Source organism: Schistocerca cancellata, chromosome 3 (genome assembly GCF_023864275.1).
Source record: "Schistocerca cancellata isolate TAMUIC-IGC-003103 chromosome 3, iqSchCanc2.1, whole genome shotgun sequence".
Lineage (NCBI taxonomy): Eukaryota > Metazoa > Arthropoda > Insecta > Orthoptera > Acrididae > Schistocerca > Schistocerca cancellata.
In genome coordinates, this window is record NC_064628.1 from 564469826 (window position 1) to 564495893 (window position 26068).

Sequence of the window (26068 nt, forward strand, 5' to 3'; positions counted from 1 at the left end):
TAAACTGCTATACATGGTTAATTTAGGCTATTTTAGTAGTGCGTGCATATTCTTAACTGAATATAATGCTAACGTATGAATAAAAATGGAGTTACCACTTTTTTCTTGTTACAAACGTATCTAGAATTAGAAACTATTACAACAGCACACAGCACATAAAGCGATAAACGGTACACTTACGTTAAGTTTAACTGCAAGTAAGAACTGAACTTATTAACAAAACAACTACTGAGCTCAAACAAGACCAACAGTTGATCATGGCTAAAATAGAGGTGGGTTGTCGTCGATAGTACTATGAATGTATAGACAGTTTAAATCTATCGTTGGCGTTGCTGACTATCGGTAGTGTGTATTCCTCTATCGTCGTATGACTGAAAATCAAAATATCCTTGGGGCTCTGCAGTGTTTGAGTTCTCTGAATTCCTATGTTGAATAGGGAATAGGATCATTGAGAATGGACCACTGATCAAAGGTAATCTATCACCTCACTGAATGAATAACAGCAGGTCAGTCGTCCTGTCCAGATACGCCGTCATCAAGTCAATAGGCTACTCGAAACACGTACCGCTTCACGGAGTAAGATCGGTGAAGGTTGTGTTATGCTGTGAGGAACATTCACCTGGAGTTCCATTCAACCTGTGGCAGTAATGAAAGGCATCAAATGCAGTAGACTGCGTGAACATTAATGCCGATGACTTGCATTCCTTCAGGTATCATGTAGTCTCCAACGGCTATGGCATCTTCCAGTACAACATAGTGGAATTCCATGATCTCTGCGTAGACATACTTTGAGGTAACCAAAGGCATGGGATAGCAATATTCACTTATGCAGATGGTGGCAGCTTAGCGTACACAAGGTATAAAAGGGCAGTGCACTGGTGGAACTGTCATTAGGTGATTCATGTGAGTTTCCACCGTGGTTATGGCTGAACGACGGGAATTAAAAGACTCTGAACGCGGAATGGTTCATGGAGCTAGATACATGGGACATTCCATTTCAGAAATGGTTAGGGAATTCAGTATTCCGATATCCAGGGTGTCAAGAATGTATCGAGAATAAAACATTTAATTAGGCATTATCACACACCACGCACAGCACAGCTGCCGACGGCCTTCACTTAAGGACCGAGAACAGCGGCGTTTGTCCAGAGTTGTCAGTCCTAAAATACGAGCAACACTGCCTGAAATAACTGCAGAAGTAAATGTGGAACGAACGCCGATCGTATCCGTCAGGACAGTGCGGCAAAATTTGGCGTTAATGGGCTGTAACAGCAGACTACGAGTGCGAGAGCCACAGCTAAGAGCACGACATCGCATGCAGTGCCTCTCCTGCGCTCGTGAAAATGGTGGATGGACCCTAAACAATTGAAAAACCGTCGCCTGGTCAGACTTGATTTCAGTTGGTAAGAGCTGATGGTAGGTCTCTGGTGCGGTGCAGACTCCACAAAGCCACGGGCTTAAGTTGTCAAAAAGGCACTGTGCAAGCTGAAGGCGGCTCCATAATGGTGTAGGCTGTGTCTGCACGGAATGGAATGGGTCCTCTGGTCCAACCGAACCGATCACTGAGTAGAAATGAACTATGTTTGTCAACTTGAAGAAAATTTGCAGCTATTCATCGACTTCATGTTCCCAAAAAACGACGGAATTTTTATGGGTGTTAATGCGCCATGTCACCGACGACAGTTGTTCGCGTTTGCTCTGAGAATATTCTGGACAATTCGAGCGAATGATTTGATCACCAGGATTGCCGAATATGAATCCCGTCGGACATTTAGGGGACTTCATCGAAGGCTATGGCCCATAATTGTCCGATGGAATTCACATTGGGCAACTTGATAGTCCAAACCATTCGCTCGAGACATCAGAGACATCCGTGGTTTGGAGGTAGCGCCTTTGATTAGTAATCAATACGTCTTTCGAAACCCGCCACCCCGTAATTTTTTATTAATAATCAATACTGGCTGCCGAAGTCTTCCGGATTAAAAAGTCTCGCTCACTCTGCCAACGGCCTTGTCAAAGAGGGCGGAGGAACGGATAGAAGTTCAGGGCACTCTCTTGTCTTTGGTGTGGAAAACTGCCCGTAAAGGCGGAAGAATCTGTAACGATCAACGCCATGAGGATGCAGAGGGCAAAGGAAACCATTGCATTAAAGATTCATGACGTGTATTCACAGAACATGTGGCCTGTGATTGAGAATGTGCCATTGATCTCTCCATTGTCAATAGGTTCCGGAAGTCTCTTCCATTCGGATCTCCGGAAGGGGATTGGCAAGGGAGAAGCGAGAAGGAGAAAAAGCCTGAATAACAAACGAAAGGATAACGTTATCCGAGTCGGGGCGTGGAATTCCAGAAGTTTGAATGGGGTAGGGAAGTTATAAAATCTGAAAAGGGAAATGCAGAAGCTCAGTCTATACATAACAGGCGCCAGTGAACTGAAATTGAAAGAAAACAGGGATTTCTGGTCAGACAGTACAGAATAAAAACAACAGCAGCAGGAAATGGTATACTGGGAGTAGGATTCGTTATGAATAGGAAGGTTAGCAGAGCGTGTGTTACTGTGAACAGTACAGTGATAGGGTTGTTGTTATCAGAATCGACAGCAAAGCAACACCAACAACAATAGTTCAGGTATACATGCCGACATCGCAAGTTGAAGAAGAAGAGAAAGAGATAGTATATGAAGACATTGAACAGGTAATACAGTACGTAAAATGAGACGAAAATATAACAGTCATGGGGGACTGGAATGCAGTTATGGGGGAAGGAACAGAAGACATGGTTACAGGAGAAAGACCTGGGACTCTGAATGAGAGAGGAGAAAGACTGAGTTCTGTAACAAATTTAGATAGTAATAACGAATACTCTATTCAAGTATCACAAGCGGAGGATTGTATTTGGAAAAGGCGGTTTGATACGGGAAGATTTCAGTTAGATCACATCATGGTCAGATAGAGATTCCGAAATTAGATACTAGACTGTTACGCGTACCCATGAGTAGTTATGTAGTAGTGATGAAGAATAGGAAAGTTTAAGAGATTAGTCGGGAAGAATTAGTACGCAAAGAAATTAGATACAGAAGAACTAGGAGATGACGAGATACGCTTGAAGATCTCTAAGGCTATAGATACACCAATAAGGAATAGTTTAGTAGCAGTACGGTTGAAGAGGAACGGAAATCTCTAAGTAGAGCAATCACAGAAGTTGGAAAAAGAAACATTGGTACAAACAAGGTAAGTGCGACGAAACCATGGGTAACGGAAGAAATACTTCAGCTGATCGCTAAAGAAAGAAGTACAAAAATGTTCAGGGAAATTCAGGAATGCAGAAATACAAGTCACTGAGGAATGACATAAACAGGAAATTCAAGGAAAGCGTTAGACATTGTCAAATGGTGCAACTGTAACGTGCGCGTGGGGCACACAATACTCATTAAAGCCTGTAACATGGTAAGAGAGCGGGGTTCACCTTACGAGACAGGATTTTCGTATAGATATTGACCGCGTGTACCTGAATGGTGGCAAATCAGACTTACACCCACTCTGTAATAACAATGATCCGTCAAAATGCAATTACACGTCAGTATGTACCAAAAGGAACACTGAAGATGCTACCAATTTGATAATAATGCGGTCGCCAGCCTAATTAGGCATTAACTGAGTTTCTTCCCTGTACAAGTTGATGTATATCCATGCATAACAACATGTAGTAACACTGCGTTGTTGTTGTTGTTGTGGTCTTCAGTCCTGAGACTGGTTTGATGCAGCTCTCCATGCTGCTCTATCCTGTGCAAGCTTCTTCATCTCCCAGTACCTACTGCAACCTACATCCTTCTGAATCTGCTTAGTGTATTCATCTCTTGGTCTCCCCCTACGATTTTTACCCTCCACGCTGCCCTCCAATACTAAATAGGTGATTCCTTGATGCCTCAGAACATGTCCTACCAGCCGATCCCTTCTTCTGGTCAAGTTGTACCACAAACTTCTTTTCTCCCCAATCCTATTCAATACTTCCTCATTAGTTATGTGATCTACCCATCTAATCTTCAGCATTCTTCTGTAGCACCACATTTCGAAAGCTTCTATTCTCTTCTTGTCCAAACTATTTACCGTCCATGTTTCACTCCATACAAATACTTTCAGAAATGACTTCCTGACACTTAAATCTATACTCGATGTTAACAAATTTCTCTTCTTCAGAAACGCTTTCCTTGCCATTGCCAGTCTACATTTTATATCCTCTCTACTTCGACCACCATCAGTTATTTTGCTCCCCAAATAGCAATACTCCTTTACTACTTTAAGTGTCTCATTTCCTAATCTAATACCCTCAACATCACCCGACATAATTCGACTACATAACATTATCCTCGATTTGCTTTTGTTGATGTTCATCTTATATCCTCCCTTCAAGACACCATCCATTCCGTTCAACTGCTCTTCCAAGTCCTTTGCTGTCTCTGAGAGAATTACAATGTCATCGGCGAACCTCAAAGTTTTTTATTTCTTCTCCATGGATTTTAATACCTACTCCGAATTTTTCTTTTGTTTCCTTTACTGCTTGCTCAATATACAGATTGAATAACATTGGGGAGAAGCTACAACCCTGTCTTACTCCCTTCCGAACCACTGCTTCCCTTTCATGTCCCTCGACTCTTATAACTGCCATCTGGTTTCTGTACAAATTGTAAATAGCCTTTCGCTCCCTGTATTTTACCCCTGCCACCTTTAGAATTTGAAAGAGAGTATTCCAGTCAACATTGTCAAAAGCTTTCTCTAAGTCTACAAATGCTAGAAACGTAGGTTTGCCTTTCCTTAATCTTTCTTCTAAGATAAGTCTTAAGGTCAGTATTGCCTCACGTGTTCCAGTATTTCTACGGAATCCAAACTGATCTTCCCCGAGGTCGGCTTCTACTAGTTTTTCCATTCGTCTGTAAAGAATACGTGTTAGTATTTTGCAGCTGTGGCTTATTAAACTGATTGTTCGGTGATTTTCACATCTGTCAACACCTCCTTTCTTTGGGATTGGAATTATTATATTCTTTTTGAAGTCTGATGGTATTTCGCCTGTTTCATACATTTTGCTCACCAGATGGTAGAGTTTTGTCAGGACTGGCTCTCTCAAGGCCGTCAGTAGTTCCAATGGAATGTTGTCTACTCCGGGGGCCTTGTTTCGCCTCAGGTCTCTCAGTGCTCTGTCAAACTCTTCACGCAGTATCGTATCTCCCATTTCATCTTCATCTACATCCTCTTTCATTTCCATAATATTGTCCTCAAGTACATCGTCCTTGTATAGACCCTCTATATACTCCTTCCACCTTTCTGCTTTCCCTTCTTTGCTTAGAACTGGGTTTCCATCTGAGCTCTTCATGTTCATACAAGTGGTTCTCTTATCTCCAAAGGTCTCTTTAATTTTCCTGTAGGCAGTATCTATCTTACCCCTAGTGAGATAAGCCTCTACATCCTTACATTTGTCCTCTAGCCATCCCTGCTTAGCCATTTTGCACTTCCTGTTGATCTCATTTTTGAGACGTTTGTATTCCTTTTTGCCTACTTCATTTACTGCATTTTTATGTTTTCTCCTTTCATCAATTAAATTCAATATTTCTTCTATTACCCAAGGATTTCTACTAGCCCTCGTCTTTTTACCTACTTGATCCTCTGCTGCCTTCACTACTTCATCCCTCAAAGCTACCCATTCTTCTTCTACTGTATTTCTTTCCCCCATTCCTGTCAATTGTTCCCTTATGCTCTCCCTGAAACTCTGTACAACCTCTGGTTCTTTCAGTTTATCCAGGTCCCATCTCCTTAAATTCCCACCTTTTTGCAGTTTCTTCAGTTTTAATCTACAGGTCATCTACAGGGGGTCAGAGTCCACATCTGCCCCTGGAAATGTCTTACAATTTAAAACCTGGTTCCTAAATCTCTGTCTTACCATTATATAATCTATCTGATACCTTTTAGTATCTCCAGGGTTCCTCCATGTATACAACCTTCTATCATGATTCTTAAACCAAATGTTAGCTATGATTAAGTTGTGCTCTGTGCAAAATTCTACCAGGCAGCTCCCTCTTTCATTTCTTAGCCCCAATCCATATTCACCTACTACGTTTCCTTCTCTCCCTTTTCCTACGCTCGAATTCCAGTCACCCATCACTATTAAATTTTCGTCTCCCATCACTATCTGAATAATTTCTTTTATTTCATCAAACATTTCTTCAATTTCTTCGTCATCTGCAGAGCTAGTTGGCATATAAACTTGTACTACTGTAGTAGGTGTGGGCTTCGTATCTATCTTGGCCACAATAATGCGTTCACTATGCTGTTTGTAGTAGCTTACCCGCATTCCTATTTTCCTATTCATTATTAAACCTACTCCTGCATTACCTTTATTCGACTGTGTTTATAACCCTGTAGTCACCTGACCAGAAGTCTTGTTCCTCCAGCCACCGAACTTCACTAATTCCCACTATATCTAATTTTAACCTATCCATTTCCCTTTTTAAATTTTCTAACCTACCTGCCCGATTAAGGGATCTGACATTCCACGCTCCGATCCGTAGAACGCCAATTTTCTTTCTCCTGATAACGACATGCTCTTGAGTAGTCCCCGCCCGGAGATCCGAATGGGGGACTATTTTACCTCCGGAATATTTTACCCAAGAGGACGCCATCATCATTTAATCATACAGTAAAGCTGCACGCCCTCGGGAAAAATTACGGCCGTAATTTCCCCTTGCTTTCAGCCGTTCGCAGTACCAGCACAGCAAGGCCGTTTTGGTTATTGTTACAAGGCCAGATCAGGCAATCATCCAGACTGTTGCCCTTGCAACTACTGTAAAGGCTGCTGCCCCTCTTCAGGAACCACACGTTTGTCTGGCCTCTCAACAGATACCCCTCCGTTGTGGTTGTACCTACGGTACGACTATCTGTATCGCTGAGACACGCAAGCCTCCCCACCAACGGCAAGGTCCATGGTTCACATACACTGCGTAGTATAGTAAAATTTTAGAACCAGAAAATCTATTGAACTGATAGTTTCACGTTCTGTACTGATATGGAAAAACCATGAATATATAACACTACACTGTAATGTATACTACAAAGCTTTGTACTGTCTATTGATCTGATTAAAATCGGGCATAGGTTACCCTAGAAACAGCACTTTCGAGCCACACACAAAATGTCAATCTTGATAAAGATAAAACACTGATAAATTTTTACTTATGTATTGACTTTAACTTTTTCTGGTCAAACCAATGTGGAACACTTCAGAATTCAAATGAATAAAAAGTGGGGGGGGGGGGGGGGGGACCCTGAAACCGTTATGAACACTATATTAAAAAAAATTGATTACTGAAATTATCATGCATTCAAGATTTCCAGTATATGAGTTACTACTCTTTTTATCCTATTTACTTCTCATTTGAATACCTTTATATCTGTCTCGAACTAATTAAACTTCATTACTATATCAATATTAAAGTTATATTTCAACTTTGTTAGACCTTCGTTACTCATTTACTGGTTCATTAACAAAACAGTTGTTTTGACACCATTCTAACATATCTAGGTATGCAAGTAAATATTATTAACACAAAATTTAATTTTTCATTTCGGGACACTCGGACTGCACAACATTTGGAAAGGACCCTGCCTAGGTTAGTTGTGAGGATAATTAAATGAGGGTGAAGTTCTGGTCAAATTTAGATTATTGAACCGTTCACTCTCTGGTCCATACGAATACAGTACAAAGTTTCAACCTGCAACCTGCTTGTATCGATGCGGCGGTTGGCAGGCGGCGAGATGGCGAGGCACAGAGCACTCATACAACCACAGCTATGGCTCTTGCCGTATCGGCACTTTAATTCTTCTTAGCGTCGTAATACTTCTCCATTTAGTGCCTATGGAATTTTGCCATGCCTGTGTGGGTGTTGGAACAGCATACCCGAGGCTCAGAGAAACTATGTCTTCCAGGAGAGCCTCCTCACTCCAGAAGGTGTTGTTCAGACCGATGCCAAACTCCAACTACTACTGCTGCGCCCGTTGCGCCGTGCAGTGCCCGCGCGCATTTTCCCGCGCTCGCCTGCCATCCACCTATTACCGCTACCTGACAGACCGGGTACTCACCCGAGGTTTTGCATTCTACATATCCTAACACATTGCCTACGTATTGGACCAGACGCACAATTACAATTTTAAACATCTTACAACATTTTCAACATTTGTTACATTTCAATTCTATTACAATATCGCTTGACATTTGACATAAATATTAATATTCACATTGTAACTTGTTTATAGTTTTCTTAACGCAATGGCATGAATCAAAAAAGAAATGAAATCAGAACATCAATTACACTAGTTTATCGAAAAATCAGAAGAAAAAAATATTATATGTGCAATAGGACAGAGTCGTTGTTGTTACACAACATGTTCGAAGTTCTGAGAAAAATAGGGGTAAGCTGTAAAGAGAGGGGGGTACCATACAATATGTACAACAGCCAAGAAGGAATAATAAGAGTGGGGGAGCAAGAACGAAGTGATTGGCTAAAAAAGGAGGTAAGACATGAATGTAGTTCTTCGCCGCTACTGTTCATTCCGTACATCGAAGAAGCAATGATGGATATAAAACAAAGTTTCAAGAGTGGGTTTAAAATTCAAGGTGAATTGATATCAGTGATATGATTCGCAAGTGACTTTGCTATCCTGATAAGTTGGAGGTAATGCGCAGAATCGGCGAGGGAAGGAACATGGGGAAAACACTGACAAGGAGAAGAGGATAGGTGATATGATATCTTTTAAGGCGTCAGGGAGTGACTTTCATGGTACCAGAAGGAGCCGTAGAGGGCAAAAATTATGCTCGGCTATAGTGCCGACATGGCTCAGTGTTTCAACAGGGGATTTCTAACGACTTCGTCAGTCCACACCACGTCGAATTGCTGCTGTATGCCGTGAAAATATAAGTCCAACATAATATTGTGGAAGGGGGGGTGGAGGGGGGAGTGCGTCACAGCGCTTTGGTACCCTCAGTGTATGTTCATGCAACTATTGATATTCGTCCATTGCAAATCATTGGAGCATAACTTACTTTTTCTCCATTCCCTTCTATTAGAAAGAGCATGATTCGCAGAATTCACATAATGTTTCACGTTAATGTCCTTTTTAATTTTCTTCTACATTGTTGCTACTATGTTATCGTGATACTATTTATATTGACTTGTTTTAGAGCTGTTTCTTCTTCCTAATTTCGCTTTCTAGCAGAGGTAACCTTAAAATTCTTCATTAATCATGACTCTTAAAGTAGGTCATTTTGAACCACTATAGTTGCCATTAATTCGCGATAGTAATACCTGTACATGTTTGCTTTCTATAAATCTCGAATGCATGTTCGTCTTTCTGTAATGATAATCGAGACTCGTTAGGGATTTTTAAATTCCCTGTTTGGACTTTCTGTGATACCACTGTCAGTAAAAACTGTTCCCTTTTGGAAATGTATCATTGCAAGCTCAAATCACAATCACGGGTCCTTTGTGGTTATAGTGATGATGGCCTTTCGCTCTAAAAGTTTATTTATTTTTTGACTTTGGGCTTCAAATTTAAATTGCTTTGTTTGATTTAATTTGTTCGTTAGTACGTTGCGTTTACTACTACACTATTTTCTGTATGTACTTCCAGCTTGAACTCTGCACTAACCAGTAAACTCCAACAGTGCGTTCCTTAAAGTTGTCAGGGGATGAAGGGGCACCTATATACTATATTCTACACATTTTCGTTGCAACTTTTGCTTTTGCGGTATAAAATTAAAATTTCATGGATTAACTGTTCATGGTGAAAGTTGTACATGACTGGATGATGAGCATCTTTGCTGTGTTAGGCTTCTCTGCATAGCTTAGTGTTTTAACATGTACGTAGTGAGTCGTACGTTGTTCTGTCTCATCTCTTTGTCAATATATAGCGCAGTTAGCTAGATTTTGAGAATTTGGAGTTTCATATGATCACACAGTTTAATCTGCCCATATTACATTTAGCTGGGCCTTGAGTGTTCAGAGTGTCGTATGAGAAACACAGTTTAATTTAGCTTTGTTATAAGCTTGCTTGATTTCAGCTTCTGTCTATGCTATATTGTGCTTCTGCTTAGCTATGTGTGTGGCAAATGAATTGTTCCTAATTGGTATGTGAGCGTATCTTGAGTTGTCATAAACTCAAAGCATGATTTGTTCAAGCGAGTTTTAATGTTTATTTTAATTACTTTATTTTTAATTTTAAAGAAAGCCTTACTTGCCAAAGTTCGGAATATGGAGCCATCTGGTCATGCTAAGTAGACCATCGACCCTTGTATTGGATTAAGTTATACAATTCAGTGTCCCCTTTAGATTACAACTGATAACCGGTTTCAGCTTCGCATCCATCGTCAGATTTAAAAATGAGACGATATGAACAAACATTTATCAACAGACTTATAAAACAAGAATTGTTTCAGAAGTGATGCACAATAATTCATACATGGGAAGTACAGGCCCAAGGTAGCTAAAAATCTCCAATAAACATGGGTCCTCAAATCAACCGTTGTCGAGGTACAACAGATTTTCTGTTGCGTTTCGTCAGTATCTAGGAACACATGGCATCTCCAAACGTTAAATTAGGTGGTCGAAATGTTGTCCATACGTCTGAATGCAACATTGAACTCGTCTCTGGAATGAGTTGCGAGTTCTCTCAGGCCGTCCGGGGGAATTCTGTAAATGCTGGGCCGACCAGGGTGGCCGAGCGGTTCTAGGCGCTACAGTCTGGAACCGCGCGACCGCTACGGTCGCAGGTTCGAATCCTGCCTCGGGCATGGATGTGTGTGATATCCTTGGGTTAGTTAGGTTTAAGTAGTTCTAAGTCTAGGAGACTGATGACCTCAGAAGTTAAGTCCCATAGTGCTCAGAGCCTTTTTTTCTTTTTTTTTTGTAAATGCTGGCAGGAGACTTTAATCCGCAAGCGTAATTCCTCAGGCTTTTGTGTACCAGGCTTTTTAAATATCGAGACCTTAGAGGCCATGGCGCAGGCCCTCCTCTACTTATCCAATGTTGACCATACGTCCGAGTTAGATGCCGGTGCATTCGTAAATGAAAATGTACTGGAGCACTGTCGTGCATGAACCACATGTTCAGGCGTTGGTTCAGTGGGACATCATCATGTACATCTGGAAGCGCAGTTGCCAGAAGCTGTGACCGAGCGGTTCGAGGTGCTTCATTCTGGAACCTCGCTGCTGATACGGTCGCAGGTTCGAATCCCGCCTCGGGCATGGATGTGTGTGATGTCCTTAAGTTAGGTTTAAGCAGTTCTAAGTTTAGGGGACTGTGTAAGTAGGCTGGACTTGCTATATTATCCGCAAGACTCTTCAATGGTGATTGTGCACCTGCACAGTCACAACAGTTGGCTGCTGGCCATCTCTACAAGGACTAGAGCGGGTCTGCATCTTTGATGACCCACCAATACCATTATTTCTACAAGGACTAAAGTGGGTCTACACCTTTGCTGACTCACCAGTACCATTATTTCTAAAAGGACTGCAGTGGGTCTGCACCTCTGGTGGCCCACCAATACCGTAATCTCTACCAGGACTACAGTGAGTCTGCTCTGTGATGACCTACCTACCAATATTCTTCAAAACTTCGACTGACTCTGCTGTGGGTTTGCTCTGTTGTGGCCCATTACCTGTCTGCATGTCAAGAGTCAGCACTGTCTTTTCGTTGGAAGGACAACACTACTTCTTCAAGACTGCATGGAAATCCACAACTTCTGTGTGCAATTTCTTTTACTAATGAGACTTTGTGAAAAAAGAACTGTAATTACTATTATGATGAATGATCAGGGGGTGTAAGGTATGTGATGCGTCTCAAACAGCCTCTCCATACAAATGCCAACCTCACCTTCACGAGTTGCAGCCAAGGATTGCTGCACGGTACACCCTGTTACCACTAACGAGGATATGGCGACCGAGTATCTCCCGGAATAAGGACACACTCTACCAAGCGAAACGGCCTCCTAGGAGGGCGGATGAGCAGGTAGAGGCAGGGCACTCTCTTGTCCTTGGGATGGGAAACTGTCCCTAAAGGCGGAAGAGCCACATGATGGCCAACGGCATAGAATGAAGAAGGCAAGGAAAAAATGGAAATGTCGTGTGGCTAGGGCCTCCCGTCGGGTAGACCGTTCGCCTGGTGCAGGTCTTTCGATTTGACGCCACTTCGGCGACCTGCGCGTCGATGGGGATGAAATGATGATGATTAGGACAACAGAACACCCAGTCCCTGAGCGGAGAAAATCTCCGACCCAGCTGGGAATCGAACCCGGGCCCTTAGGATTGACAGTCTGTCACGCTGACCACTCAGCTACCGGGGCGGACAAGAAGGCAAGGAGAAACCACTTCATTAAAGATCTAATTAGATTTCTCAAGTATCAGCAGCCATAATATGAATATGAAACAAGCTCTAGTAAAAATGCAATCCGGAGTAATAGCCCCTCATTCGGATCTCCGGGAGGGGACTACCAGAGATCTCGTTTCAACAGTTCATAGGAAGAAAGGAAATAAAAAGAGCTATAGTAGAATTGGAACGTGGAACGTCCGCACCTTACTGCAGATGGGGAAGCTTGAAAACCTTAAGCAAGAAATGAAGAAAATGAAGTTGGATATACTAGGAGTGTCTGAAATGAGATGGCCTAACTGCGGAGATTTCTGGAGTGATGAGTACAGGATAATTCACACAGGAACGATAGAAGATAGACCTGGAGCAGGTGGGGTTGGAGTAGTTATGAGTCGAAAATTCGGGCAGAGAGTGAAGGGATATATACAATATGGAGGAAGGATAATACTTGTCAGTCTGGATACCAAACCTACAGAGACGGTTGTGATACAGGTCTATATGCCTACCACAAACCAGGAGGATGAGGAAGTTGAAGCTGTATATGAAGAGTTAAATGGAGCCATGAGAGGAATCAAAGGAGAAACAAATTTAATGATTATGGGAGACTGGAACGCAATAGTAGGAGATAAAGAGGTACAGCCAGCTGTTGGACGCTACGGCCTTGGTAAAAGGAATGATAGAGGAGACAGACTTATAGAATTTTGTAACAGGAATCAACTGATAATATCGAACACGTGGTTTCAACATCACCCTCGTAGAAGATACACCTGGAAGTCACCAGGGGATAGAGAACGATACCAAATTGATTACATTCTAGTCAAAAATAGATTTAGAAATCAACTAAAAGACTCTAGAGCATACGCAAGCCCAGATATTGTGAGTGATCACAACATGGTTGTTGCGGAATGCCGACTCAAGTTCAAATGCATAAGGAAGAAAATAGGAAATGGAAAACTGGATATAGGGAAGCTTGGAAACCGTGAGACGCAGAACGAGTTCCAAGAAAGGGCTAAGGATCTAATTCAACAGCATCCTATAGAGAATGTAGAACAACAATGGGAAAATATGAGAGATGGCCTAATAAAAGCAGCTGAAGAGATAATTGGAAAACAAAAACCTGAAAAGAGGAAGGAGTGGATAACTGATGAAATAATACTTATGTTTGAGGAAAGAAGGAAGCTCAAAAATAATGAAACGGAAGAAGGGAAAACGGCATACCGAGTGCTTAGGAACAAAATCAACAGGAAGTTGAAGCAAGTAAAAGAAAGATTCCTTGAAGACAGATGCAAAGAAGTTGAAGACCTTCTGAAGAAAGGGAACCTTGAATTAGCATACAAAACAGTGAAACGCTTCTTCTCAGGAGGACAAAGGATTAGATGTAATGCCCTAATAAGAGAGGATAATAAGATGGTGTATAATCATGTAGATATAGCACTTACGTGGAAGGAATACCTAGAGAAATTATATGGAGGCAACGTACAAGATGACATGATTGAAAGTGAGGACGAAGTAGATAAAGATGAACTAGGAGACAGCATACTAAGGTCTGAATTTGATCAGGCACTACAGGCACTTAAGCACGGAAAAGCACCAGGAATTGACTCATTGCCTGCAGAAATCATCAAAGCAGCTGGAACAGAAATAAAAGATAAATTGTATAAATTAATCTGCCAAATATGTGATACTGGAGAGCTGCCTGAGGACTTCAAAAAGTGTATTATTGTTCCATTACCAAAGAAAATGCCAGCAAAATCGTGTGCACAATACAGAACCCTCAGCCTAACATCACATGCATCAAAAATTTTGTCGACCATCCACCTCAGAAGAATTGAAGGGAACGTGGAATGCATGCTCACAGAAGACCAGTTTGGCTTTAGAAGAGGGAGAGGTACGAGAGAAGCCATTATGGCCCTAAGGCTCATAATAGAAAAAAGAATGGAAAAAGGACACCTACATAGCAATTATTGACCTCGAAAAAGCCTTTGATAAGGTTGAATAGAAAAAGCTATTCCAGATATTGAGGGAAACTGGAGCTAAGTATAAGGAGAACGATATGGAACATATACAAAGAAGAGGTGGTAATAGTGAGATGTGGGGAACATCAACAACAAGCAAAAATTAAACAGGGTGTGAGACAGGGATGTGCACTCTCCCCTGTCCTCTTTAATATGTACATACAGAAAGCAATGGACGAGGTCAGAGAAAAGTTAGGACAAGCTAATGGAATCAGGATCCAGGGAAAAATAGTTGATATGCTGCGTTTTGCGGATGACATTGCTGTCTTAGCGGAAAATGAGGAAGGAAATGGAAACCACTCTTGCTACACGGTACAACATGAAAATTAATAAGTCAAAAACAAAAATCTTAGTTGCAAGCAAACAAAATAATCAAGCATTTACGAATATAAGGCTGAATGGAGAGAAGCTGAAAGAAATACAAGACTTTGTCTACTTGGGAAGCAGAATAACATCAGATGGTCGTAGTAGGAAAGATGTAATAAGTAGAATAAATCAGGCAAAGATTGCATTCTACACTCCTGGAAATGGAAAAAAGAACACATTGACACCGGTGTGTCAGACCCACCATACTTGCTCCGGACACTGCGAGAGGGCTGTACAAGCAATGATCACACGCACGGCACAGCGGACACACCAGGAACCGCGGTGTTGGCCGTCGAATGGCGCTAGCTGCGCAGCATTTGTGCACCGCCGCCGTCAGTGTCAGCCAGTTTGCCGTGGCATACGGAGCTCCATCGCAGTCTTTAACACTGGTAGCATGCCGCGACAGCGTGGACGTGAACCGTATGTGCAGTTGACGGACTTTGAGCGAGGGCGTATAGTGGGCATGCGGGAGGCCGGGTGGACGTACCGCCGAATTGCTAAACACGTGGGGCGTGAGGTCTCCACAGTACATCGATGTTGTCGCCAGTGGTCGGCGGAAGGTGCACGTGCCCGTCGACCTGGGACCGGACCGCAGCGACGCACGGATGCACGCCAAGACCGTAGGATCCTACGCAGTGCCGTAGGGGACCGCACCGCCACTTCCCAGCAAATTAGGGACACTGTTGCTCCTGGGGTATCGGCGAGGACCATTCGCAACCGTCTCCATGAAGCTGGGCTACGGTCCTGCACACCGTTAGGCCGTCTTCCGCTCACGCCCCAACATCGTGCAGCCCGCCTCCAGTGGTGTCGCGACAGGCGTGAATGGAGGGACGAATGGAGACGTGTCGTCTTCAGCGATGAGAGTCGCTTCTGCCTTGGTGCCAATGATGGTCGTATGCGTGTTTGGCGCCGTGCAGGTGAGCGCCACAATCAGGACTGCATACGACCGAGGCACACAGGGCCAACACCCGGCATCATGGTGTGGGGAGCGATCTCCTACACTGGCCGTACACCACTGGTGATCGTCGAGGGGACACTGAATAGTGCACGGTACATCCAAACCGTCATCGAACCCATCGTTCTACCATTCCTAGACCGGCAAGGGAACTTGCTGTTCCAACAGGACAATGCACGTCCGCATGTATCCCGTGCCATCCAACGTGCTCTAGAAGGTGTAAGTCAACTACCCTGGCCAGCAAGATCTCCGGATCTGTCCCCCATTGAGCATGTTTGGGACTGGATGAAGCGTCGTCTCACGCGGTCTGCACGTCCAGCACGAACGCTGGTCCAACTGAGGCGCCAGGTGGAAATGGCATGGCAAGCCGTTCCACAGGACTACATCCAGCATCTCTACGATCGTCTCCATGGGAGAATAGCAGCCTGCATTGCTGCGAAAGGTGGATATACACTGTACTAGTGCCGACATTGTGCATGCTCTGTTGCCTGTGTCTATGTGTCTGTGGTTCTGTCAGTGTGATCATGTGATGTATCTGACCCCAGGAATGTGTCAATAAAGTTTTCCCTTCCTGGGACAATGAATTCACGGTGTTCTTATTTCAATTTCCAGGAGTGTATAAAAGGAAAGGACTCCTCACATCAAATATGATAAGTCTGTCGTTAAGGAAGCGGTTAATAAACACCTTTGTTGGGAGTGTGCTTCTCTACGGCAGCGAAACCTGGACACTTGGAGAGGACGAAAGAAGAAGGATTGAAGGATTCGAAATGTGGTGTCTGCGAAGGACGTTAAAAATTCCATGGACGGCCAGGATGACAAATGAAGAAGTCCTGCAGAGAGCGGAGGAAGTTCCAGTTCTTTGGAAGACGGTCAAGAAGAGGAGAGATATATGGATGGGACACATTCTGAGACATGAAAGTCTTCTCCACACTTTAACGGAAGGCCTTGTGGAGGGCAAAAGGGCAAGAGGCAGACCTAGAAGAAAGTACATAAGCCAGATTATGCAGGACCTAGGATGCGGAAGTTTCACGGAATTGAAGAGGCTGGCCGACAATCGCACTGAATGGAGAGCTGCTGCAAATCAATCTTAGGATTGGCAACTTAAGAAGAAGAATGATCAGGACTATCTTTATGGGACTGTGAGAAAATTTTAGCTTTTGACCAACACTGTATCAATAAGTGTGTGCATTTCATATCTTTGTTATTGTAATTATGAAAAATTTTATCAAATCATTATTGGCCACTGCCCAAAACAATTTGTAAAATTTTTTGTGGGGGGCATGGGGGCTATGTAAGTAGGCTGTTTAGGTTTTCTTATTGGTAACGCCACGTAGCGCTCTGTTTGAAAATCACTGGATGTGCTGTTTGCAGTCTTTGGCTAGTTTGCATTGTTGTCTGCCATTGTAGTGTTGGGCAGCGGCAGCTGGATGTGAACAGCGCGTAGCGTTGCGCAGTTAGAGGTGAGCCGCCAGCAGTGGTGGATGTGGGGAGAGAGATGGCGGAGTTTTGAAATTTGTCATGAACTGCTATATATATTATGACTATTAAGGTAAATACATTGTTTGTTCTCTATTAAAATCTTTCATTTTGCTAACTATGCCTATCAGTAGTTAGTGCCTTCCGTAGTTTGAATCTTTTATTTAGCTGGCAGTAGTGGCGCTCGCTGTATTTCAGTAGCTTGAGTAACGAAGATTTTTGGTGAGGTAAGTGATTTGTGAAACGTATAGGTTAATGTTAGTCAGGGCCATTCTTTTGTAGGGATTTTTGAAAGTCAGATTGCGTTGCGCTAAAAATATTGTGTGTCAGTTTAAACACAGTCTTGTATAAATTGTTCTAAGGGGACGTTTCATATGGCGGTCCTGCCAGGATTCGAACCTGGAATCTTCTGATCGTTGCGCTAAAAATATTGTCAGTTTAAGCACAGTCGTGTATAATTTTTCTAAGGGGACGTTTCAACTGATGACCTCAGACGTTAAGTCCCACAGTGCTTAGAGACATTTGATTTGGGAGCACAGTTCGCAGAAACCGCATGTACAGCTCTCCGGTAGTCTCTGTGGAGGTAAGTGCGTCTTCCGTCTCTGAGCAGTCTTGCCCAGAAGTTCAACAAATAATGCTACTGATGTGATACGTGTGTTGCATTAGCATTGACATCGGCCCAGAAGTGACAGATACGGTAGTTAAAAATGCCGTCACGGATAAATCCAGCCTCATCTCTGAATGGGAGATTCGGGGTACCTTGTTGTTGCACCTACTGGCAGAAAGTCTCTATAGGAGGAAGTCTGATCTTTGTATGTGTGAATTATTGACCATAACTTCCGAAACACCCTGTAAGTTTATAGAGCGAACAAGTTACCTAAAACGTAGAGCAGTCATACCAAAGGAGGTATTCAGTACTCAATAAAATAAAGTAGGAGTGCCCATTTATAGATTAAGTAATGTTTGCAATGAAAAAAAAAATGGTTCAAATGGCTCTGAGCACTATGGGACTCAACATCTTAGGTCATAAGTCCCCTAGAACTTAGAACTACTTAAACCTAACTAACCTAAGGACATCACACACACCCATGCCCGAGGCAGGATTCGAACCTGCGACTGTAGCAATCCCGCGGTTCCGGACTGCAGCGCCAGAACCGCTAGTTTGCAATGACCGGCGCTTGTAAAACACTAGTTGCAGACAACTGAAGGTACACATGGTTCAAAGTATTTTACGCCAAACATCTAGGAGAGATACATCACGTCATGGGGAATAATTTTTCAGTCATCATCATGCTCATCTCCTAGAAAGGATTACGGGTTATAGCCACCTGCTCCAAAGTATATGATCTTCCTCCCTCCCCCCCCCCCCCTCTTATGAGATCTTCGTAGTTTTCTCTCACCGGCTGGCCAATGTTTTTTTTATTATTTTGGTAATCTATTGTTTATCATTCTATCAATATAAACCTTCCATTTCATTCTATTCTATTCAATCTCGTTATTAACTGAAAAGATTTTTAAAAGCTGAAGTCATTGTATCATTCCTTACTTTGTCTACTTCACTGCAGTCCCTTACCTATCTCATTGACGTAATCTCTGCTGCCTGTAACCCCGATTTTTCCTTTTTTGTTGTTTATGATTCGGAACCACATACGAGAGTAGGTACAGCCATAAATTCATAGAATTTTATTTTCATTTACTTATTTTCTCACCAAAGTTCGTCCAATTGTTCTGCAGATAGCTTAAAATTTATCTTTTCCACAGTTAAAACCAACATTACATCCTAAATAACTGAAGTAGGCAACTAGTTCAAAAATTTTTTCATTCACTCTTATTTTCGATCTGATTGGCTTCTTCTCTTTGAAATCTATTTTCTTCGTCTTATTCACAAACATGGTAAACTCTAATACATCGCATTCTTACTGAAACTGTCTACTGCTTTTTGTAAATTATCTTTTGTTTCCTGTACAATTTTCTTGTCATTAGCAGATAATAGAGTATTTAATGACATACTAAAAGCTATTTTAATTCCTAAGTAGATATTATTTTTACATTTTGGAAATAGGTCACCAAAATATTAATTAAATTAAGTGGCTCATAGAGTATGCCATTGTTGAACACCTTGGGTTATTAAAGTTTCAGCGATCTACTTCGTGTTTGAACTTCTAATTTCCTTAATTTTTTCAGACAGAGACTATACGGCATTAAGCAGGTGTTTAAGAAAACCTTTTATTTCTAATATTCTTTCTTGTAATCAATTAATGCTGAATCTGTTTTTGTGCCAAATTCCCGAAGTTTTTAAATAATTTCTCTTAATGTAAATATATTGTCACTCCACAAAAGTCTCTTGCTGAAGATTGATTGTTCTGAAGTTATTGCGTCAACAAATATTTGCAATCACTGTTTACAATTTTTTTCATATATTTTATATCATACATTCAGAAATTTATTTCTCTATAATTTCCTGTGCCTTTCCTATTGCATTTTTAAGTATAAAAATTACTTTATCTGTATTCCATTCTTCAAATACGAAACAGTTCCTGCAAGACATACAAAAGTTCTAAAATGGCTTTCCCATATTTGATTCAATCAACATTAACTCTATCTATTTCAGCAGCTTTTCAATTTTTTATTGCTTTTAGAGCTATTTTAATTCTCTTAGTCTATTTGATATATGTAGTCATTACCAGTTTCTTATAATAACTTTCTTCTGTGTGTTCATCATACAGTAAGTTTCGGTAACACTGCATTCATTGATTTTATGATGTTTTATTAATATTTGCAGTATCTGTATCCATTTCATTCATATGTTCCTTAAGCTTAAATGCTTTATCTATGAATGTCATGTTCAACATAGGCAGTGAAACTTTCCTGGGATTCACTATGGTCCCTTCTTATTGACTTCTTTATTTCTCTTCTGTTCATATATTTTCCATCCTTTGTTCATCCATGTTAAGAGGTATTTTGTTTCTAATTAATTTCGTTGGCTATTCCATTATATATTTTCAAACCACAATTACAGTATGATATTTTACTTTTGCTTAGTACCTCATTAATGATTTCAATCTTCTCCATTATTCTTTAATATGGTCTTCAGTTTCAACCATTGTGAATCTTCGTTGATATAAACTTCTTATGCTTTCTTTCTGCAGGAGATCAACTTTGAGTTAATAAGTTTTGACTTAAGGTTTTCTTTCATTTGTTTGTTTCCTCTACCCTACCCATTTTTTTGTCTTTGAAGTAATTATTATGAGATCAGTCTATACATTCTCTCAATATATGTGTACCGCTATCTCTAATTTGAGAGATTACTTTGTATTAGGTATTACACATCAGTTATTGTATGTCAGCCTCTTGTGTTCCAATTGCATTTACTTAAGTCTTTATTTCTAAATAACATATTTGTAATTTGAACTTACTAAATTTAGTGAAACAACTTGATGTCTTACTGTTTTTATCTGAAGTTGTTTCATCAAACGTGCCTATTGTATGCACTGCTGGTACTTTCATATTCTTCGCTTAAGTCTTCTGATATTAACAAATGATCAGTTTTACAATATATACTTCATTGTATTTGCTGTTGTTCACATTTATCTTCTCCAGGTGCATACACTCCTATTATGCATAAATGTCTTCTGTCAATTCTGAATATAGTAATTACTATTCACTCAGTGATATTTTCAAAAAAGTTGTCTTTCTTTTACACTTGCTCTATCTAATGTGTAATTATTTAAATCTTTTGTTCCTCTCAGTTTCTTCTTTGTTTCTTTTATTACACCCATATTTACTTTTATTTGTTTCAAAGGTTCTGTATCTCAGATTCCTTTGTATTTAAGCCCCCTCTTACATTCCAGACACGTATACATAAAATTCCTTTAACGCTTAGAGTGCACACGCTCATAATCATTCCTTGAGGGCACGTGGGGACATACATAGCCCAACAAGAAATAGTGTTATTTAGAAATTAGGAAATAATTTAAAGAAATACCAGAAATCTTTATTTTTATCACCTTTACACATAAAATTAATAAAATTTAACTTTTTAACAACCATAAACTAATAACTAAAAAACTATTTAAAAAATCAATGTTCAAGTACCTATTTTGATGATGTTCACATGATTTTAATTTCAAAAACTTTACTTATTAGTTTCTTTATTTCTGATGATGTAATGGAATCAATAAACAATTTTTCATGACTATCTTCATTCAATTGCCATACATTCAGGGCACAAGACAGCCTGATGATCGCTAAAATGCACATCTGGAAGTTTAAGAAGTAGTCTGCCTTTCAGTTTGATAGCTCTGGGTATGTTTTGTTGCGATATTCTATGTTCAATAGAAAGTCTTGCTAACGCGACTGCAACTTCTTGTAGATAGTGACGGCAGACGACTTTCATTTCAGAGTTGTGATCTGATATATTACAAGACCGTTTATGTCTCCCATATTGATAAAATTGTACAAAAGTGTCAGAAGCAGTCGGCGACTGTTTCGAATAACGTCGTATTATTTACACATTTTATCAAAAATACCGACGCCATACTTCGTTTGGTTATAAAATGTGACGATTTCTGGTTTTCTATAGTCACCACTAGCAGCATCCATTTTGTCATCATTGGCTTCTGTAGTACTCACTACAGTAATTGTATCATATGTACCTCAGTTTCACAACTTGTGCGCTCAGAAATTTAACTTCCACGAACGATCGCGCGGGCTACAGACGTAGGCCACAGACTTCAACGACACTTTCTTGAAAGATAACGGCATGCTACTAACGAGAACTGGGATTCATACCTGAGGAATACACTAAACGGCGGCATTGTAGCGCACCAACCATTGAAAATAAACGACTGTTTTACTCAAGGGGCTACACATGTAGCCCTTGCGTGCGTTCTAGTGTTCACACTAACTCACTTTGCTCTCATTGCCTTGTCGTCTTTGAGAACTGTGGCTTATTCCTTACAGACGTTTGAATTGCACAACACCTACACTGGAGGACGCAGCAAAATTTTGGGTTGTCATCTCTTCGAATACCACCCAAGTCATAAAAAACGAAAGGAAATGCCAGAATCGGATGAAGGAACGATGAGACGTTGTGACACACTTTTATCTGGTTCCTCTGCAGAGGCCTAGTCGGCTTGCGACACCCTGCAAGCAGCTACGGTAGTGCCAGTAAAGCCCTCTACTTCACTGCAACATGCCGATCCTCTATTCCTAATGGACAGTGCTACCGTAAAGCGATGTCTCCTGATAGGGAACTACTTTTGTTACAGGTAAAATACACTACTGGCCATTAAAATTGCTACACCACGAAGATGACGTGCTACAGACGCGAAATTTCACCGACAGGAAGAAGATGCTGTGATATGCGAATGATTAGCTTTTCAGAGCATTAACAATGTTGGCGCCGGTGGCGACACCTACAACGTGCTGCCATGAGGATAGTTTCCAACCGTTTTCTCATACACAAACAGCAGTTGACCGGCGTTGCCTGGTGAAACGTTGTTGTGATGCCTCGTGTAAGGAGGAGAAATGCGTACCGTCACGATTCAGACTTTGCTTGATAAAGATCGAATTGTAGCCTATCGCGATTGCGGTTTATCGTATCGCGTCATTGCTGCTCGTGTTGGTCGAGATCCAATGACTGTTAGCAGAATATGGAATCGGTGGGTTCAGGAGGGTAATACGGAACGCCGTGCTGGATCCCAACGGCCTCGTATCACTATCAGTCGAGATGACAAGCATCTTATCCGCATGGATGTAACGGATCGTGCAGCCACGTCTCGATCCCTGAGTCAACAGATGGGGACGTTTGCAAGACAACAACCATCTACACGAACAGTTCGATGACGCTTGTAGCAGCATGGATTATCAGCTCGGAGACCATGGCTGCGGTTACCCTTGACGCTGCATCACAGACAGTAGCGCCTGCGATGGTGTAATCAACGACGAACCTGGGTGCACTAATGGCAAAACGTCATTTTTTCGGATGAATCCAGGTACTGTTTACTGAATCATGATGTTAACATCCGTGTTTGGCCACATCGCGCTGAATGCACATTGGAACAGTGTATTCGTCATCGCCATACTGGCGTATCACACGGCGTGATGGTATAGGGTGCCACTGGTTACATGTCTCGGTCACCTCATGTTCGCATTGACGGCACTTTGAACAGTGGACGTTACATTTCAGATGTGTTACGACCCGTGGCTCTATCCTTCATTCGATCCCTGCGAAACCCTGCATTTCAGGAGGATAATGCAGGATGTTGCAGGTCCTGTAAGGGCCTTCCTGGATACAGAAAATGTTCGACTGCTGCCCTGGCCAGCACATTCTCCAGATCTCTCACCAACTGAAAACGTCTGGCCAATGGTGGCCGAGCAACTGGCTTGTCACAATACGCCAGTCACTACTCTTGATGAAATGTGGTATCGTGTTGAAGCTGCATGGGCAGTTGTACCTGTACACGCCATCCAAGCTCTGTTTGACTCAATGTCCAGACGTATCAAGGCCGTTATTACGGCCGGAGGTGGTTGTTCTGGGTACTGATTTCTCAGGATCTATGCACCCAAATTGCGTGAAAATGTAATCACATGTCAGTTCTAGTATAACATATTTGTCGAATGAATACCCGTTTATCATCTGCATTTCTTCTCGGTGTAGCAATTTTAATGGCCAGTAGTGTATTTGCTGACGCTTTACAGTGGTGTTAGGCGTCTTGTAATTTAGTCCTCCAGGACTGGGAAGACCATATTTACTAAACTAGGGGTGCTGCATTTTCATACCACCTACCCAGTAAAATGATAGAGTATTTATCAAAACGAAATCCTTAAAAATGTATCCAAGCAGAGAAAGATGTTTTAAAGTGAATTAGGAACTTGGCCTACTTCCTTTTATACATTGCAGATGCCTTAGTTGTAGGCAAAAACACGTTGCATAGGACGCAGAAGAGGACCTATACCCTGCGCCTCGTAGGGGATAGTCTGTAATAAAACACGGCTTGCGTTGCTAGGAAGTGTCAGCAAACGTCCTGTCTCTAACAAAAATTGTTGCTAGCGACATGGGCTATCAGCCCTAGTCGTTTGATACAAAGACTTTCAGTGGAAAATATTTTATAAAGAGGGTGTCTATAAATGAATATCGGGGTTTTAATGCTTTATAATTATTTTATTGAACTTACAGTTATAAATGACATGCCAAATGAAAGGGCAAATGAAGTCTATAGCCGAGTTCTTCCCCAGCCCAATGAAAGGGCTTGCTTTCCATTGCCTCCACGTTCACCCGACCTAACGCCATGCGATTTTTTCCTTTGGGGCTTCATCAAGGATCATGTGTACGTGCCTCCGCTTCCAGCAGACCTCCCTGAATTAAGAAACCGGATTGAAGCAGCCGTTGCTACAGTCACTGAAGACACACTTATCAACGTTTGGGAAGAACTCGGCTATAGACTTGATGTGTACCGTGTGAGGAATGGTGCTCACATTGAACATTTATTAGGTTCTGGGTGAAACTGTTTGAGTTGCTCTTTCATTTGACATATCATTTATAACTGTAAGTTTAATGTAATAGATGTTATAAAGCGTTAAAACCCCGATATTCATTTATAAACATCCTGTATTTTTAAAGTATGGCATAATCTGTATATTTTAAAAGAGGTAAGATGTATGCCAAACAAACAGATATTATCGTTTCATACATAATAAAAGAATGTATTACATCACGAAAGATAGAAGTTAAAAGGACATAACAGTTTAAAACTTGCTCGAAGGCTGTATATACACTCTGGATTACATGATTTGTTTTTTTTTTTTTTGGTTGGGTTTAAGGGCGCTCAACTGCTGAGGTCATTAGCGCCCAGTCACTGTTGTTAGAGCACATGGAATCTGGTAAAACGCAAGAGGATGGAGGGGACACCAGAAGGACCTGACAAAGATGCAGACAAAATAAGTAAAAAGATTAAATGTCTTTGGACAAGCCAGTTAAAGTTATAAAACGTAGAATACGAGCAGCTGCTCGAGCGTCATCAGCTAAAACATCCGGTAAAGTAGATGGCAGGGACAGGACAACACGAAATTGACTAAAACGGGGACACGACAATAAAACATGGAGCACTGTTAATGCCTGACCACAAGGGCACTGTGGGGCTGGGTCACCGGAGAGCAGGTAGCGGTGGCTAAACGGCAATGCCCAATCCGCAACCTGGTCAGAAGGACCTCCTCGCGCCGAGATGGTCGGGAGGATGTTGTCCAAGCAGTTGGGAGCGGTTTTACTGCCCGGAGCTTGTTTCCTTGGAGGGATGACCAAGCACCCCACCACAACGACACAAGCCTCTTACATACATCCCCACGAACGTCGGATGACGACACACAATGGGAGGCTGGCCGAGGCAGGAGGACTGCAGCCTTGGCTGCAGCATCCGCAGCCTCATTCCCAGGCACTCCTACATGTCCGGGAACCCACAGAAAGCTGACAGAACCACCATTATCAGCGAAAGAATGGAGGGACTGCTGTATCCGTTGAATCAAGGGATGGACCGGATAGGGAGCTCCAAGGCTCTGAAGAGCACTGAGTGAGTCAGAGCAGAGTACATATGATGAATGGCGGTGGCGGCGGGCATACTGAACGGCCTGATGGAGAGCAAAAAGCTCGGCCGTAAAGCTGGAACATTGGTCGAGGAGCCGGTATTTAAAGGTGGCGGCCCTGACGACAAAGGCACAGCCGACACCATCGTCAGTTTTGGAGCCATCGGTGTAAATAAAGGCGTGACCGGCAAGTCGAGCACGAAGTTCGACAAACCGTGAGCAATACACTGCAGCCGGAGTACCCTCCTTCGTGAGTGAGCTGAGGTCAAGA

At 42.0% G+C, this 26068-nt stretch overlaps 1 long non-coding RNA gene across 2 annotated transcripts in view; it reads right to left on the reverse strand.

The window, feature by feature from the left end:
* The window catches only part of LOC126176808 (uncharacterized), a 535961-nt gene that overhangs the window by 170786 nt on the left and 339107 nt on the right, over positions 1 to 26068 (reverse strand). The window lies entirely within an intron of this gene.